Source organism: Phoca vitulina, unplaced genomic scaffold (assembly GCF_004348235.1).
Source record: "Phoca vitulina isolate PV1807 unplaced genomic scaffold, GSC_HSeal_1.0 scaffold8, whole genome shotgun sequence".
Taxonomy (NCBI): domain Eukaryota; kingdom Metazoa; phylum Chordata; class Mammalia; order Carnivora; family Phocidae; genus Phoca; species Phoca vitulina.
This window is the reverse complement of record NW_022589711.1, coordinates 57,090,389-57,108,471: the sequence shown is the minus strand read 5'-3', so window position 1 is coordinate 57,108,471 and position 18,083 is coordinate 57,090,389. Positions and strand designations below refer to the sequence as shown.

The window sequence follows — 18,083 nt, the reverse complement described above, 5'->3', positions numbered from 1 at the left end:
GATGTAATGTATGGTGATTAACATAACATAATAAAAAAAAGATACACGGAAAGACAAATGCACAAAAAGCACACAGTACAGTACCTGGAAAATTCTCTTACTTGTTCGTTCACCACATTTAATTGTGGTGCAAAAGTTCTATCTCAGGTGCCGCGGCCATGGTGATGGCTGTACCTTCAATGAGCTCACAGTTTAGTGGGGCTATGCAGAGAAGTGATTTCACCTTAGTGAGGGAAGTGTATGCACAGGTGCTATGGGTGAGGCAGAGAGAGGTCTCTAACCCAGATGAGCAGTCAGGGAGGGCTTCCCCGAAGGATGGTTTAAGATCTGAGCAGAGTCCTGAATAGATTTCAGAGAGGGGACTCAATGAATATTTATTCAATTTACAACAACAGGTTATATTCCAGGGCTATGAGACCCAGTGCTGGTGGCAGAGGCGGCTATGGGGCAAACACTGTCTTAGGGAAAACTCAGAGCCTAGGGCCAATTTGTTGTCTTCAAACAGTTCCCCTTTGTGTCTTTTTGTATTGCTTAATTTCATTTCTCTTCTGCAGCCGTATCTTCTTCACCTGGGGGCATTTTTTTGGGATGTTTTATATAACCTTACTTTTTATTGCTTTATTAGTAGTCACTAACCCTAACTGATTTGGTGGGGAGTAGGGAGGCAGAAGTAGTCTGTTACATATAAGGTGACATCAACTCCCACTGTGGTTTTGATGCGGAATTCTTTTCCTTGGTATAAACAAAAGGCTCTGTGAATATGGCCAGTACATGAAGAAGCTGTTACGGATTGGTTGGACTGGCTGCATCTGGCTGTGACAGTGATGCACTCTAATAGGAGTAAGGATTATTCTAATTACTTACATGGAGCAGTGGGATCTTACCAACATTTGTATATTTTACACAATTTTTGATTTGCCCAAAGCTGATATGTGACATCTAGCCAGAGAATTCTGCCACTGACAGTTGCTCACATAAAAGCAGGTACGGCTCTATACTGTATAGTTTCCATAATCACAGGTGTGTGTGTATAAAGCTGGATGATGTAGTGATTCCTTCGCCCAGAAGGCCAGGGGGATGCTCGGGTGGTGTGGTTTGGTCACATGAGGCCCTGGTCTATTTGAGTCTTTAGAGGTCATCTGCTTTGACTGCGGCAGAGCAGTGTAATGGAAGTGTAAATTGGTGTAGCCTTTTCAAAAAGCAGCTTGTCCTATATATCAGGAGCCTTGAAACTTTCATGCCCTTTAGCCCAGTGATCCTGCTTCTGGGAATCTATCCAAAGAAAGTATTTGGGAAATGTATGCAGCAGGGATGTTGTGCAGAGTTATCTGTAGTTGCTAAATGACTAACAGTGTAATAATATACAGCCATGAAAATGATGTTCGTGAAGGACTTTTGCTACAACACTAACTGAGGGGACAGGGAGAGCAGAGAAGCAATAGTTACAGAGGCTAGGCAACCACTCAGGACTCAGCCTGGGTTTAAATCCTGGGTCTGCCACTTACTAGCTGTGTGGCAGGGGCAAGTCCCCTGAACTCTGTGGCTTTGGTTATAATGCTTGCCTCAGAGAGTCTTCTGAGGATTGAATGACACAATGAATATAAAATACTTAGCACCTAAAACGTACATTTAGTAGATACTCAATAAATGTAGGCTCACTATAGGTTATATGATTTCAAGGCAAAAAACGGATAGAAAAAAAATATGCCAATACAGTAACAGTGAGCAAATTGGGTGGTGGAACTGTGGGTGGTTGGTTTGATTCTTTGCACACTTTCCAACTTCCCTAATTTTTTTCATTCCACTCGAATTACTTTTACACTAAAAAGATATATGTAATGATGGAAGACAGTAAGATGTTTTTAAAGAATTTTACCACAACTCTCCCTTCTTCCAAAGCAGGAGCTGGGGGCAGCCTCCTCCCCTAGGGATCAGCAGGAGAGGGTTGTTCCCCTGGCAGAGCCTCAGAGTGCACAGCTGGGACCTCTGGGTGCCACCTGTTGAAAGTGCTCTGTGGAGAGTTGGTGGGGGAATCGGAACTGGTGTCCTTAGTGGTTTCTCCTATCTCTAAGAGTCTAGATTCCAAGATGCTCTGATATTTATCCTTTTCTTCCCAGGTCTTGATTGATCTGAACCAAACACTGAACTAAAAGTATAAGGTGACCCTACAATATTGTATAGTGACTAACATAACAAAATAAAATTAAATTTAAAAAAAAAAGTGTAAGGTGGGAAAGACTCATCTACTTGCACCCCTCCCAGAAAAATACCTGAGATAATGCCTACAGTGCTACACATAAACGCTACACAGACACATAAACGTTAAGGGTGACTGGCAAAGAGAAGAATTAGACCAGGGGTACAACAGGGAAGTTAGCTTAGTTGCACCTGCTTTATTTAATGCGTATAATTTATATTCATAACAGACTCTCTGGCAAATACAGCCCTTTGTAACACGTCGAGCGGCGAAGTCCCTTCCCACGTTAATTAGGACATATCCCTGGAATGAGAGGATCATAAAGCACAAAGGTAGGGGTGTGTGCGTGTAAGTACGTGACCAAACCGTGATGACAACTGCCCTTACGATCTAATGTCCTTCACTGACAACGAGGGTGCCTTGTGCTCCAGCAAGTGGCTCTGGGGGCTGTATTTTACACAAAGCATCCCAGGCACCGAAATCCCGTATTCATTCTCCCCACTCGAACCTGAGGGCCTGTTCCCAGCCCTGTGTCCTGACCGATGCCCCTCATCAGTGACTACCCCCGGTCCACACCTCCAAACCCAAGGCGCGTGCCCCCAGACCCCGAAATGAAAGAACGACAAACAGCGCTGCCGGGCCCTCGCGGGACGGCGAGGTCATCGTATGCTAATGCAGCCGGAGGAGCGGGCCTGGCCGCGAGCGCGTCGGCGGGTTCTCAGCTCTCCCGCGCGCCACTGCGGTGCAGCCACACATCACCGCGCGCTGCCGCAGACCCTCGGCGGCGGGGAGGGGGAGTCGTGCCCGCCACTCTCAGTTCCGCCGCTGGATCGCTCACATCTGGAGACGCCTCCTCGCTCCTGTCCCAGGCTTCCCACTGCAGTGATGGCGGGGGTGGGGGCGGCGCAGCAGAGTCACCTGTAGGGCTTTCCGGAACTCCGCGGCCCCCTCCGCAAATTCTAGTCCACCCATCCAGAGGAAGAAAATGTCAGAATATGCAGGGTGAGGTGGCCTAGTGGAGTTTTGGAAAGCCCCACAGGTGATACTAGATGCTCGCCCTTCAAGACACACACACACACACGGACACGCATGTCGTGACTCGGTCACTAAACAGGTCAGCTTTATGTTCTCTCCCGACCTTCCTCTCCCTCCCTAGCTCGTATTTGTCAAGGTGTCAGTGTTCTCTCCAGCCTCCCTTCAAGCTCCCCTAGCCCAGAGGCTTTGCGGACTGTCCCAAAGTCCTGGAACCCCGCGGGACGGTCAGAGGCTTTGGCGGCCAGACGTTAGCAAAAGTGTCCCCGCTCCTCGCCGCCCTTGGGCACCCTGGCGCGCGAACTGGCTACCAAGGAAGCAAGGTGCGTCTAGAAGGCGAAAATCTGGTCAGTGGCTGGAGCCAAGTGCCCGGAGCAAAGCTGCCTCCCGCCCGCACACCTTTGGCGTGTGGAAGATCTTCCCAGTCGGAGAGGGAGCCGCTGCCCCACCCGTGCCGCTCCCGCGTCCTCAGCCTTCCAGCGGGGCATCTCCTCCCGCAGGGGCTTTGCGGCAGGTGGCAGCGCCAGGGTGGGCACAGGGGCCTCGCCCGCGGCTCCCTTCCCTGGCCGCGCGACTGGCTCCCGCTCTGCCCTCCTTTTCCAAGTTGCGGCCGCCCGCGAGCCCGAGCCCCCTCCGCTGCGCCGGCGGCCGTCTTACCTCACCATGCAACACTTGGTTGCGCGGTTCCCCGGGGCGCTCCTTCCTCGGGGCTTATTCCCTTACTTGGGAGGAAAGAGGAACCGAGAGACAGAAGGGGGACCAAGGCTGTGGTCTGGGCGCCTTCCCGCCAGCGCAGCCCTCTGAAGGAGGGGGGCAGCCCGAGAGGGCGCCGCGGAGCCGGGGCGGCGGTGCTGGGGAGAGGCAAAGCCGGGGTCCTGCGCCTGCCCGCGTACCCGCGGCTCCCGAGCAGTGCGTCCCGGCTGCCCGCTACTACGGCACTGCGGCGCCCCGCCCCTAGCCGCCCGGCGAGTCCGCCTGCCACTCTCCCGCGGAGCCCTGCCCCCGGGCGCAGAGCCCGCCCCGCACCCCCGCGCGCGCGCGCACACACACGCGCCACACACACGCGCGCGCGCGCGCGTTCCGCACACGCGTGAATGCGGATCCGCTCGCTGCGACCCCGCGTCCCTTTGGTGTAACTTGGGCGCGGGCGCCGCGCGATTCGGGCACTTCTCCCTGATGGAGCTTCGGTCCGGGAGGAGGAGTCAGGGGCTTAGGGATTCGGGGAGGACGCAGCAGTGGTGGGCTCCTCAGGGCGCCAGAGGCCAGCTGACTCCGGGAACGGAGGACAACTGCTTGACCAACCGAATACCCACGGGGCATTTCCACATCTCAACCGAAGTCTAGGCTGCCTTAATATCCCGACCAAATCAGAGGGAAAAAAATGCAAATTAAAAATCAACAAGTTCTCTCCGTTTCCTGGGGACTCAATGTCTCTAACCTCCAAATCGCTTCCCCGCCCAGGGCACATTATCTGACAGCTCTGGCCCTGGTGGCAGGAGACTGGTGACTGTTCAATCTGAAACGATTTCCCCCTCCGCAGGTATGGTGGGGACCACCGCATCCCGCCGGCGCTGGCCGGATCACACCTCAGGACTGAGAGCTGTTAATTCCCTTTCTCCTTTGCTTTTAGGCGGCTCTGGACAGTTTTCCCGCGCAGCAGTTTGTTCTTTAAAAATGTGGAAAAGCACAGAAAAGGGGCTGCGGGTCAGGGGTTAGGGATGAAGGCCAACACTGGCCAAGGCACCCTGACTTGTTGCTGCTTTTTCTGGGACGTGCCTGTCCGCATGGGTTGGTGGTGGTGGGAGTGACACTCTCTCAGGCATGTCATACCAGCAGGATGACTTCTGTCCATTTCACACCACATTTAGAGTCATCGGGAGTTTGGACTCTCATTTGTAAAATATGTAGAGTTTACCATTTTCCACAACTGAGAATTCTTTCCCGCCAGCAGGCAGTGAAGGTCCCCGGGTCAGGACTGCAGCCAAGAAAAGCTTTCTGCAGATGCGGAGGCGCCAAGGGGCCTTGGGTGTCTGGGCATTTGGGGTACAAGACTCAAACATGAATGTCAGACAGCTCTGAGCACCCTGGTGATCAGTGTCCATATTAGACCATGTGCAGGCAGGCTGATGGGACAGATGAGGAACTGAGCTTCAGAGATTTCCCCAAGGTTCCACGTGGCAGTGAGGGCAGAGCCAACACCGGAACCCCGTGTTCACACTTCACCCTATCACTCACTATTCTCATTTCATTCTATCATCCCTGGTTGGTTCTCAATGCTCCCTTTAGCTAAACTGTTACAACCCTAGTGAGGGTGCTCTTGACGTTTTTCTTTGATCTGGTTTCCCTTTGACTCACTGACTCATTCATTTCACAACTATCTGTTAAGCTCCTACTGTGTCTTCAGGCACTTTCCTTTGACTCTAGTCCTGGGCTTTCCTTGGGAAGAGAAGAACTGAAAAACAGAAAGGGCTTAGAACTGTCCCTGTCCCCGCTAGAGGAGAAGGCTGCTCACAGGCTTACGTTGTATATTCTCAAAGTGCTAGGTTGGGTGGATGTGAAAGACACGCTCCTTGCCTTCTGAACTGCACTATCTGTGGAGGAAAACACACTCACATGCATGTCATAAGAAAAACATTCTTTGCTCTGTCTATTCCTGACTCTTTCTAAAGAAGGCAGAACTGATGGAGAGCCTCCATTTGCCTGAGCATCAGGATGGATTTGGGGGTGCATGCTTGCAAGTATGGGGTTCTGCCTCTTAGAATAGGAAGGAAATACATTGGATGCAAGGAATGCGGAAAACATGCAGAGATAAGAGTATGGAGGCCTGACTTGATCTGGAGCTCACTGAGGAAGACTGAGGACAGAAACTCCCTGAGCAAAGATTTGGAGAGCAGGAGGGCTTGCCGAGAATCGTAAACAGTTTGCTGGGAAGGTGGGGGTGTGTGTGTATGGCTATGAAGTCTCTGCTCTCCACCCTTCCTATAACACAATCATTTGTAAAGGCAATATTTCCCAATTTGTTTGTGAGGGGATGCCTTTGGGGAACTCAGGGTAGGGCTGCATTTAGCATCTGGGCTGATGCAAGGTGAGCACCGAGAAGCTTATGTGGACAGAGGGCTTGAAGACAGCTGACCGTTGGGTTGCACACTAATAAAATTTGGGGGAAGGGTTGTAACAGAGGTCAAAGCAATGGGGAAGGCAGGGAGGGCTGTGGGTTAGGGAGAAGCACCAAGGAGAATGGTTATTTGGATTGCGACATCAGGGAGGAGGTAAGGTTTGTATTTGAAAGGGGAATGGGGATCTGATACAAAGCTCTGCAGGACAAGGGCACTCTAGGCTGAGGGCAGAGTAGGAGGACAATCCATGGTGAGTTCTGGGTCTTCGGTACAGGGAAGGAAGGTTGGGACCCTATTGGAGAGGGGCCCCAAGTACCCTGCCCATAGTGTAGACTTCAGTCCATTGAGTACTAAGGAGCTCTCAAAGGGGGACCTTTTCTGTTGTTCTTGCTTGGTTTTGACAGAGAAGAGTCTGGGAAGTAAGCTGGGGAAGCCTCTGATGCCAGTTTTCCCAGGAAAGTCCGCCCCTGTGCCCCTGTCAGAATGGAGAGCGGGGGAGGGCCTAAGCCAGTGAGATCTGCTTGCTGCCCTCGTGAGGGACCAGAGCCCGGGTGGTGCAGGGGGCTCACTGCATGGGACGCCCAGCTGGAGGGCTGAGGTCCAGCCATGCTCCCCAGAGCCATGCAGCTTGGCAGGGCTGTGTCTGCCTGGAGGAAGGAATTTTCCCTGATTTGCACAGAGGCTTGGTGTGGGCTGACAGAGGCTCTGGCTGCCGAACTATCTTTGAAAATGCTGAAGCCACAGGGAAACAAGTGAGGATTTATTGCACATTTGCTGTGTGTGTGAAGGCAAGGTAAAGTGGAAAGGGTCTTGAAGCCAGGAGTAGCTGTGAGCCTGAGCATGTCTCTGCTCTGCAGTGACAGAAGTAAGGAAGCTTACTTCTTCCCCTCGGAGCATCTGCAATCCACGCAGCTATGGAACAAACACTCAAAATGATTAAGAAGGAATAAAAGACAGTATAATATCAAGTGCTCAATTATATAGAACAGGTTCTCAGGGCTTGAGAAGGGAGGGAGACCTTCTCCAGGCTTGAATAGTCAAGTCTTCAGCGAGGAGGGGGTCTGGGCTTCCTGGGGGCAGTGTTTGGGCTCTAAGTTGGAGAAGAGAGCTGCGAGCAAGGGGCCAGGGGCAGAGAAGCTGGAGGCTTGTGAGCATGAGTTTTTTAGCTCCTCTGGCCACTGTAATGCCATTCCCAGTCATAGCCCAAGCACTCCGATGAGTCACCCTTGTTTCTGAGAGACAGGGCATTTTTGGATATTTAACTGGCTCAACACTTAACGTTCCCTGAGACTTCAATGTTGGCAGCTCACACTCGCCATGTTGCTGGGGGAACACATCATTCAAGCCGGCAGCTGATGCCTGATCTCCACTGCCAAGGCAAAACCAGGGCTGAGTCAGGTACCTGTGTCTGGAAATTTTTAAGTTGGACAGTCTGACAAACTGGGCGAACAGCACGCGACACTGCAGACAGCTGAGGTTACAGAGGTGGGGTCAGTGACTGGGGACGCGGAGACATGGGTTCAAGTCTCTGCTCCAGGGGCTCCGTTTGCCTTTCTGCACCTCACTTTTCTCACCTACAAAACCAGAGGATTCTACCAGATGATTTCCAAGCTGCCTTCCTCCTGGTAGTTCATGATTCCATAATTGATGGGATCTTTCAATTTTATCAAACAAGTACAGGTTGGGGACTGATCTCAGCCAAGTCCTGACCTTTGCTTTCCTCTTTGCTTTGATTGTGAGGGCTGTGCTCAAGAGAGGAGGTGAGACGGTGGGATGGGGATGGAAGAGCCGGGAGGCTCGCTCCTGGTCACAGTTTATCATGAATGGGATTTGTGGATCCAGCCTGGGAATGTCGGCAGGTCAGCTCCCTTTGTGGGTCTCAGTTTTCTTACTGGTAAGATGAGGAGTTTTGGAAATGGTCTCTACAACCCCTTCTGGCTCTGATACTCTGAGTACTATCAACTGAACAACTTTTAAGTACTGCCCCATCACCAGGGTGGGAACCCCCTCACAAAGCAAGCTGGGAAAATTCCCATAATACCAACTGATAAGCTTGGGGAAAAGCACAAGAGAGAATCCATCAGGTTAAGAGTAATAAATAGACCATTTAGATGGAGCTGGGAGACCCGCGTCTGTGTCTCTAAGCTGCAGTTCCCTCTTCTGTAAAGTGGGGATAGAAAGACCTGCGTCACTGGGTGGGGTAATGATGAAGCAAGTGTGAAAATACTTTGTATATTTAGAAGTGCTATGCAGAAAATGTATAGTTAATATAGTCCGTTTCCATAAGACAGTCTGTTTCAAAAACAAACAAAACAAAACAAACCCAGTTATATCAGTTACTCACTTGTCTGCTTCCTAGGAAGCAACAATTTGGGTCAGCAAATTGTTGGCTCCTAAGGATAGTATTATTTTAACGTGAAAACTTTAGGCCTGAGTAGCAAGACAGTGAGTCTGCCCCCCACCTAAGAATTCTGCACTGTCCCTTGAGTTACTCACAGTGGATTTCTCAGGAACTTTGATTGAGTTTACTTGACCGTGAAAAAGATACTCACCCATCCGAAATCCCGCTTTGATTATTGCCTGTCAGGAGAGAGATGGTGGAAAGAAGGGAAGTGTGAGTAAGCAGGGAGAAAAAGAAAGAAAAGAGCCTTTCGCCTTCCTGTTATATTTTGGGCAATGGATGCTAACCTTTATGCTTTAATGAGCTTGTAAAAAGGCTAATTTTGGTTCACTCACATTACTCTGGTCAGGGACACTGCTGTAGAATTCTTCACTGTGTTCCCTGGAGGGGAAGCTTTCATGGGGGCCCCTGGGAAAAACCACAGGGAGGAAAAGGTTCTCATTCCATAAATGACCATATGCTTCAAAGCCTGCCCAACTCAAAACTTTTGAGAGCATCAGTCCATTTTTAGAAATATCAGTCACTTCTTTATCTCTTGTTAACCAGTTTGGGGGGACCATATATCACAATATGTTAGAAGTGAAGGGAGGCCCCTAAGTGCTGGCACCTACCTCATCCATCCTTCTCATTTGCTGCTGCCAGAATTACTTTCTGAAAGTATAAATCCCAGAGCCCTCCCTTCGCTTAAAAACCTTCAAGCCTTCAGCTTCTTCATCCATAAAATGTACTAATGATATTTATGCATATGCTTTTGTGGGGTTTAGAAGAAATAGTTATAAAAAGTTTAGCAAAGTGTTAGTCACATAGTAAGCTCCTGATAAATGCAATTATTGTTATTACTGCTTTAGAATAATATGGATATTCCCTAAAATGGTATTCGAGGCTCTCCATTAAGTGGCCCCAGTTTAGTCATTTTACTCATACATCTGCTAAGCCCTTCAAGGACCCAGTACACCAGCTTCATCATCCAAACCTACCTCGCACTCATCCCTCTCTGTATCCTACTCAGGCTGCTCCTGTGGCCAAGAGAACTGCCTTTCTTCTCTCTGGCTCTTTCTGTTGTGTCACCTCTTACACATACCCCACAGAAGTTCATTATCCTCTCTCCTGTCCATTGAAATTTGTTTATAATTTGTTCTGGTACTTACAACAGGCTACCCCGCCCTATTCCTGTGAGGGCAATTGATCTTCCTTAGACTACGTCTTAATCATCTGCCTATCACCCACAGAGTATAGTACATAATAGGGGATCAATAATATTGGATTGAATTTAAAGAAGGCAATTAAATGTCCCTGTTGGCCCTGAGATTTTACCATTGAGGGAAGGTTTATTCCCACTTCCAAATCGTCTATAGAGCTATCATTCATTGAGTACCTCCCATGTGCCAGGCGCCAGGCTTCTTAACCCTCCCAAGAGCCTCATGAGGAGAGAACCATCAGCCTCGCTTTACACTGATGTTGATTGCTCAAGGTCTCCCAGCTAGTAAGGGTGGGGTGGGGGGGAGCTGGTATTAGAAACCAGAAGCCTCAGCATGCAGTCTCCACTTCCTCTAAGAGAGTGTCTCCCACTCCGAGCTTGCCTTAATTCTCATACTATAGCACTTGTGAACAAATTGAACTGTATTATATAAAACAGGTTTATTGCTGCCCGGCTGTATTTTTTGAAATTTTTGTCTTGATTCTCCAAGTAGTTGCAGAGCAATATAATCATAGAAATAAATAACCATGTATTAAGCACATATGTATTTAGCACTTTACACAAACACGTTAATTCTACAAAGAAGATGTTATTAATCCCATTCTGCAGAGAGTTTAACTGAGGCAGCTGCAGGCACTGGAGTGCTAGGGGTGCAGCATACTCAGGGCAGAGGCTATTTTCCAAGAGTTACAAAGTGGTTTTTTGTTTGTTTTGCTATTTTAATCACCAGCATACCAGCTGAATCTCAGCCCTAAATGTGTGATGAATGAGTGATGGAGTTTCTTTCATCTTTGTAACCTACGCTGTTAACCCTAAATCCCTGATGCAAACATATCCTGTGGAGTGACAGGTAGTCTTACCGGTGGAGGAAGGAGGGGCGTGGCACTGGACCAAACAGAGAAAGCTCAGGTGATGACACCTCAGCCCAGTTGAGGTGATGGGGCGTTCCCTCCAGGCAGGCAGAGGTGTGTGGTCCTCTTATCATCTGGGTCAGTCTCTCCTGAGTGCTTGTGAGAAGACACGTCCCTGGGGACACCTGGGTGGCTCAGTCACTTAAGCGTCTGCCTTAGTTTCAGGTCATGATCTCAGGGTCCTGGGATTGAGCCCCACAGCAGCTCCCTGCTGTGCAGGGAGTACTTCCTCTCTGCCCCTCCCCCTCCCCTGCTGTCCCTCTCTCTCCCCGCCCCCCCACCCGGCCTCTGCCCTCCCCCCACCCCGCCTCTGCCCTCCCCCTGCTTGTGTGCCTGCTCTCTCTCTCTCAAATACATAAACAAAATCTTAAAAAAAACCACATTCCTGGGTTCTCTCTCCCTGGGACCCACTGAATCTGCATTTTAAACAAGTCTGGCAGGGGACTCACCACAGCCTATGCTGCTCCCCTGAGGGATCCATTCTAACCTTTACAACTGTTCTGCAGAAAACTGACTTTTTCTCAAGTATCAGCATCCATAATAAATAAAAAGAAACCATTTATAATTTCGCTTGGTTGCTTCCCAGGGTTGCCTCTTGTCCAAAGGCTACTGTGTAGTTTGATACATTCTATATATTCCCTATGTCTATTTGATGATGTTTAAAAGAAAAGTTGCATCTCCGTATAGTTTTATTGCTTCCTATTATTTTCCTTTGCAAATGTCTCAAGTTGGAGCTACATTCTTAAGAGGGTTCTATAAGAGAGTGTATTCTGAATTTCAAACAACAATTTCATAAATAGACTTTTGGAACACAACGTGTTCCTAACTAGGGAACTGTCTGTATTTTAAAGTTTTTGTAGTTATTTGTCTCTAAGAAAAAGATTTTTACAATTGGCCGTAGAAGGATGTGGGTTGGGGGACTCTTGAGTTTTTCCAAATTGACTTCTCACAGAACTCTGGCTATAGCGTGGTAGCTGACTTGATCTGCACGTTGTTTTTATGTGTTTCTGGGAGTTTTGCCAATTTGGGACGTATATACGTTGAAGGTGTAGGAAGTGGATTTCTTTTTTCTCGTTTGCGAATTTGTTCGTTTAACAAATGCTTCTTGGGCACCTCCAATGTACCAGATGCTGTGCTAGGGATTCAGACAGTAATCTCATTCCCAAGAGGCTCAGAGTTCTAGTAGGTGGAGCAAAAATTACAGACCACACAGGGAAAGGCGTTGGTGGTGAGAAGGATGCTGCTGTGGAGTTAAACTCTAAAGGGGAGAGAGTCAAGCAGTCAGTGGAGGGAGGATGAGAGAGAAACCCAGAACACCCACCAGGAGTTCTTTTATTCATTTATATACTGGGAGGTGATACTCAGGACTGTGACTTTGTTCCTTTGAGTAATGCCAGCTTCTTCTGGGCTAGGCACACACCTGGCCATGTTCCCTCAGTGTCTGTGGCAATAGTAAAAGCTCCTTTCCCTGTGCAGGGGTGTGGGTGCCGGGCTAGAAGCCGGAGGGGTGGGTAGACTGGAGCTAGTTTTCAAGTGGGTGAGGGGCAGGAGATGCTAACTTAGAGCCCTGCACTCTATCACTTTGTAGGGGCTAGGAGTTTTATTTATTTTTTTCAAAGACCCTACACCTGCTTTCCTGACATTTCTTCTTGTTGGTTCTGGCTTTGATCACTGGTATCCATAAGATTAGAATACATCCTTTTTTTTTTTAAATGACACATCTCTGCAGCTGCCTGATGGCAGCCCCTGTATTCTTCCTCCTCTCCTCCCCAGACTATTTACTCATTCATTCGGGTGTCCACCCAATAAACATGTATTTACTAAGTGTTCTTAAGGAAACTACTTGTCTTGGCACTCTGCTAGGTGCTGGGGATATGGAAGTGAAGATGACGTCCTGTGTTTAATGAGAGGACTGGTATGTGGACAAATGATGACACCAGGGCTTTGCAAGTGATCTGGGAGACAGAGAGGCACAGGGGATCCAGCCAGGGTGGGTTGGTGGAGGGGGGCTGCAGGGACACTTCTTAGAGGCAGGCGACAATCCCTTAGCTGTATCTTGAAGGCTAGTCAGGACTTTCCATGTGGGACCTATTGACAACTGCAGGCAGTGGTGGTCTCGGAGCCCTACCCAGTGGTGTGCTCGAGACAATAGTGTGCATCTCCTCCTAATTTTGCATTGTGTGACACCATGTTGGTAGTTTGAAATCAGCCATGGTGGGAGCATTTACACCACTGCAATCTGCAAATGCTATAAATCAGGTCCCCCTGCTCTCTTCCCACCAGAGCTGGTTGTCAAATATTTACTAGGACGACATTGGCCCTATCACCCTATACCTCATGCCGTGATAGAAACTGTCACAGGGAAAAGGAAGAGATATAACTTAGTCTCTGGTTCTAATATGTGAATGGTCTGCCTACCCGCCTACTCCTACCTCTCCCTGGCTCCCAGGTAAACACTTCCTGGGGACACTCACAGTAACCACTGGGTCCCTCAACAGAAGCTCAGCTGAGTCTCTAGGAGTGATGGAGTGTACCACTGTGATGTGAGTCCTTGAGCTGGTTTCCGACGGTGGGTCTAAGGGTAAGGAAGGTAGGAAGGTAGAGACTATAGGCCACACAGCTCTTGTCAAACATTTCCCTCAAAAATATCACTGTTGTTGGAGTGTAAACTTGTGTCTTTATTCTCAGGTCTTAAGGCAAAACTTGAAACACATCACTGCAAGCTTTCGATTTCTTTATCGCCCCCATGTTTGGTCATTAAAATGTATATAAATTTGGACTTCAACTCCATGACCTTTTCATGATTTTTTAAAAAGATTTATTTATTTGTTTTAGAGAGAGAGAGAGAGCATGCATGAGCAGGGGGAGGGGCAGAGGGAGAGGGAGAGAAAGAGAAAGAAGCAGACTCTCTGCTGAGCATGGAGCCCAGACGCGGGGCTCGATCTCACAACCCTGAGATCATGACCTGAGCCAAAATCAAGAGTTGGATGCTTAACCAACTGAGCCACCCGGTCACCCCTTCACGGTTTTTTAATACAGAAATAAACAGAAATAATACAAAAATATGCTGTTTATCCCCTTGCTTTGGGGCAGTCGGGGGACATAGCGAAGAGTCCCCAGCTGAGTTCCAGAAGCTGAGTGTCTGTATAAGTGGAGAGCATCACTGCGCTGCTTTGTTCTAGATGACTGTTTGCTCCTTGTATTTGAAAAGATGACACTCAAAACATAAATACACTGAGACATTTTCTCCTGCAGCCTGGGCATTGGTGTTACCTCATATCTGCAGCATGAGAGAAAGGGAAGAACAGGAACTGGGCCAGCTAGTCATCAATCCCCAAAATCAGAGTCAGCTTATTTTGTTGGATTCTGGATGCTTGTTTTTCTGTGCTCTCTGCTGACAATTACATTTAATAGTAATTTAAGAGATTGATGCGTATCATTTAGCCCTGTGCGGTTTCATACTTAAATTCTAATCTTCTCGGGGATCTCAAAGATCTTGAGAGGAGAAGAAGGGAAAAGAGAAGAGGTGCCACGGATGGAAGCACTGTCTTCTAGGTTATACCACTTCATTCTTACAATGCCCGTCAAGGGGGGGGGCAAGGACCCTGAAATTTAGGGGGAGGAGGTGAGTTGCCCAAGGTCACATGGCTGGGGTGGCGCTGACATTGACGTAGTAAGAACTACTGAAATTAGCCTAGTTCCTCCCCAGCACTGTCTCTTTGCTGGGCCAGATCTCACCCTGACCCTGCAAGGAAGGTATTATCCGAAATATTCTACAGATTAAGAAACTCCGCCTCAGAGAGCTTCCATGACTTGGCCAATGTCACACAGCCAGGCTTCCCCCTGAAATTTGAACCCAAGACTGTGGAGCCCCAGAACCCATGCTCTTTCTATTAGGTCAAGCCATCCTCTGCAGGCAACTATGGGCTCTACTTTCTTTTTCTCTCCCAGTGTAGATCACTTTGGGGTCTCCTTTATATATAGGTTGTTTGTCATCTTTTGTCCTGTCTCATTGTTCCTGCTTATCCCTGATCCTTCTGCTTTGTCCTGACAGTACCCCCCACCCTTGTGACTTTCCCCTGAGGTAGGAGCAATCCTGAGTCATCTTTGACCAGTTTCTTAGGACCACTAACCTGTCGCTATATCCTCCCTCTCCCATACCTAGAACCAGCAGAGAAGAGGCATATTCACAATGAAGGCAAAATAAGAAATGGTAGGTTTTTGTGTTCTGCACAGCGAGTGAGATTTCCTGCTAGAAAACTTAGAAGCATTTCCAGACCCAGCCATGGTGGTTGACAGCTTCCAAAAGGACTTCCCAGGGGCACCTGGGTGGCTCAGTCGTTAAGCATCTGCCTTCGGCTCAGGTCATGATCCCAGGGTCCTGGGATCGAGCCCCGCATAGGGCTCTGCTCAGTGGGGAGTCTGCTTCTCTCTCTCCCACTCCCCCTGCTTGTGTTCCCTCTCTCGCTGTGTCTCTCTCTGTCAAATAAACAAAACAAAACCAAAAAACCAAAAGGACTTCCCAGGGAAGGGAAACTTTCAGATTGGTCTTAGCTAGTTTGGCTGTTCATCTTCCTGGAAATAGGGCCTGGGGAGATGAACTTTTCAGACGGGGTCTGTCTAATTGTGTACCCCAACAGTTGGATTCTATGCCATCAAAAGGAACATTGGCAATATTATCTCCAATTCAGTATGTCCCACACTCAACTTGTCCCCTTGGGTTGCTGTTCAGTCCCTCAGCAAGGACAATTTAGTTTGTTTCCTAGCTCATTTCCAAATCTGCTGCAAGAGAGGCAGATTCTTCATTACTCCACTCCTTGCCTTCACTTAAGACTCTTATCATGTCTCCTAGGGTAACTCTCCATGTCATGCTCCCTTCCAGTCTAGTGCCAGTCCAATCCATACCTTCTGCCCTGTAGCTAGAGTGAGCTTCCCCAAATGCAGATTTGATCTTATCACTGTTCTGCACGTTTATCTTTTGATAATTTTATCTTTTATCTGCCCCATTATTTCAATATAAAATCATAAACTCCTTTGCCCAACCAAAAAAACCTTTTGTGATTTGGCCCTGCTTACTTGTTCTGACTCATTTCTCACTTCTGCCCACTCCTGTCTATACTTCAGACATTCTGAACCACTGCTTTTGGAGCTTTAAGTAGTTATTAGTCCTTATGATACTCTACAATATGTATTTTTACACCCTCTTTTAGGTGAAAAATGTGAGCCTCAAAACACACAGCTGGTAAGTGACACAATCTGACTTTAAAGATGAATCTTGCCGTCTCTGAAGACCAGGGTCTTCCTAACAGACTTGGGTAGCCTGGCATACCTGTGGAGTCCACCAGGCCTGCAGTGAGAGAGAAAGGGAAAGACTGGACCACTTCTGCTCAGAAAGCCCTGACATTTTCTCACCATAGCCCTGTCCTGTCCCTCTGCCTCACGTGATTTTGCAGAGGTGAGGGGTGACTGAGCCCCATGATTAAAAATCACTGCAAAATTCACTGTGGCCAAGGAGAAGGCACACCATTCATCATGTGAACTGTGCTCAGATTCCATTGCTTGAGTTTAATCAGACTAATGAACCAGCTGGCTTCCTTTCTAAAGTGATTTCTGCTGTTTCCATTACTGGGTAACAGCACAGCAGGATTTGAAAGGGAGAAAGAAGAAAATTCAGCTGGGGGGAAAGGACATCCTCTGAGTGTGCCAGCTGAAGGCTTGGCTGTACTGGGGGAGGTGGGGCAGAGTAGCTGGGGTATGGAGGACGAACTGGCCAGGATCTTGTGGTGTCTGGGCCCAGCCTATCACCTCCTAGCAGATGATCCCAAGGAAGGGAGGAGGTATGTATGTATGTATGTATGTATTTATAAGATTCTATTTATTTGTCAGAGAGAGAGAGAGAGCCCAAGCAGGGGGAGTGGCAAGCAGAGTGAGAAGGAGGCCCCCGCTGAGCAAGGAGCCCGATGTGGGACTCCATCCCAGGACCCTGGGATCATGACCCGAGCCGAAGTCAGATGCTTAACTGGCTGAGCCACCCAGGCATCCCAGGAGGAGGTTTTAAAGTATTGATGAAGACAGCTCCAGGTGACTTAGAGGCCAGTGCCCCCTGCCCCCACCAAGGGAGTCCTTATCCACAGGCCTTGCTTCAGTGAGTGGCCTGGGACAGTCATGTTGAACTAGCCCATTCTGGTCACTTAACATAAGGGCAGCCAGCCAATCTGGAGGCTGGCAGTGGCTATAACTTGGGTTTGTCCTTGAAAAGATGAGTGGGGATAAATTCTCTATTTCTGAAAACCTGAGCCTAGAGACACAAAGAGAAGTTGCTAGTTAGGTTCTGGGGAAGAGAGAGAAAAACTCATGTACATGTGGGGTCTGGGATGGCCGTTATGGATTAGATGACACTTAACGTCTGAGTGTGCCCCGGGGAATCCCAGTTTATCCCAGTATAATTATGACTGAGGCCTCTTTTCACTCTCATAAGTATTCTGGTTTGGAAGAAAAAATATTCAGTCACTCTAATTATGGATCACAATGAGTTGTGGAGCGGGGGGAAGGGGAGGGAGGAGAGAGAAGACTGGGGTCAGGCCTTGGAGAGCCTTGTGAGTTGGGCTGAAGAGTTTTGGATTTATGCTAAAGGCAAAGGGGATTTTAAAACATGGGAAAGTACAAGATCAGATTTGGCTTTTTACAAGATTATTCTGATGAAATGTGGACAGCAGATGAGCCATGTGCTGATGTGGAGGCAAGGACATCAGCTGGGAGGCTGATGGAACAGTGGGGGCAAGAGACACAGAGGCCTGAATTAAACCAGGTGACAATAGAGAATAGAAAAGCAGATGTGTTCAAGGACTGTGCTGGAGGAAGCTCTGAGAAGATTTGGAGACTGATTAAACTGGGGGGATGAGGGAGAGAAAGGTGTTAAGGGTGAACGGCAATGCCTTTCCTTAGGAGGGGACAGCTGGGAGCAGGAAGATGGTGAGTGGAGCTTTGGACGTGTTGGTCTCAAAGGCCATCAGAATGGCAGCTGGATGATTAGGACTTGACTAGGCAGAGAGGCCTGGGCTGGAGACACTGAAGGGGGAGGTAGCTTCATTCGTGGAAATGGAGAGACCACACAGAGAAGAGGGGTAACGTGAGGAGAGGGAAGAGGGAGAGATGGTGGGTGAGGATAGCACTCAGAACTGTCTGTGCTTCTGTGTCGCGTACCCTGCCTTGCATTATGTTTTACTTC

The 18,083-nt window shown here is 48.7% G+C and overlaps 1 protein-coding gene across 4 annotated transcripts in view; it reads right to left on the bottom strand.

Annotated features, from left to right (window-relative positions):
• The window catches only part of DGKG (diacylglycerol kinase gamma), a 205,413-nt gene extending 201,246 nt beyond the window's left edge, over window positions 1-4,167 (bottom strand). For all 4 annotated transcript variants that reach the window (XM_032406961.1, XM_032406959.1, XM_032406960.1 and 1 more), the window contains exon 1: window positions 3,887-4,167. The gene's annotated coding sequence lies outside the window, so the exon portion shown is untranslated. The remainder of the gene's footprint in view (window positions 1-3,886) is intronic.
• Between the last annotated feature and the right edge of the window lie 13,916 nt (window positions 4,168-18,083).